Below are 1,081 nucleotides of genomic sequence, written 5' to 3'. Positions count from 1 at the left end.
CACACACACACACACACACACACACACACACACACACACACACACACACACACACACGAATAAAACACCCTCGTCCTCGTAACATCAATTTTCTGAATATTAATTATTTCTAACCTAGGTACAATGTATGGAATCTAGAAGAGGAAGCAATATATTAATTTTGACTGCAATTATTTCATTAGTATCTCATTTACCGACCACAGGAAACGTTGTATTCACCAGGTTTCGAAATTTAAATGTTAAAGCCTAAATATATACTAAATATCACTTTATCACTATCAATCACAGTGCGCCTCGTCGGTGAGTTAAATAAAAGTATTTTGCTGAAGGATATAACGCACCGGCCGGTCCGAAAATCGAAACTACAATCCTCCAATTGTGAGTACAACATCCTAACCACTAGATCACATGCTATATACTAAATGTAGTAAGGCGTATTGTCCTGAGTGCTAAAGATTCTCATGATCATTCGAATAATAATTTCCTATGATTGGCACATATCTGCTACGCTTTACGATTATTAGGGTCAGTGCGAGATTATTTATGGGCTATGGAATCTTGTTATGGCATTGAATTACACAAACGGCCCAACCTTATCAATTCACAAATGATGTAAACTAGAACACGATACAAATACGTAAACGGGTGCAAAAGATGGTAAACAGGTATAAATATTTACAGAGTTAATTGCAATCATAAACACGATCTACTTCATCCATTTATGTTTATATGTATTTATGTACTAGCAGAAATACCCGGCGTTGCCCGGGTTAAAGAGAATAATGAAATCTAAAAACGCTGTCTAGACTACGCATCATCTTTATATATAGAGATGTATATACACACACGCACCCAAACACACGTATATATATGTATATCAATATAAATATATGAAAGTCAATGAAGTTTCGTAAAAGAAGGTGATCATGTACATACTTTCTTGCTGTTGTGATTATAACACCTCATTGTAAACTATGTTCCTTGTTTTCCCTTGTGGAGCATATACAAATAAGTTTTTTGTTGCTGCCCACTCTTGAGCAGCCAACATACAGTTGTCCATGTGAGAAGCAGGGCTCTTCTA

This window comes from Octopus bimaculoides, chromosome 3, assembly GCF_001194135.2.
Source record: "Octopus bimaculoides isolate UCB-OBI-ISO-001 chromosome 3, ASM119413v2, whole genome shotgun sequence".
NCBI lineage: Eukaryota > Metazoa > Mollusca > Cephalopoda > Octopoda > Octopodidae > Octopus > Octopus bimaculoides.
This window is presented reverse-complemented; position numbering follows the sequence as displayed.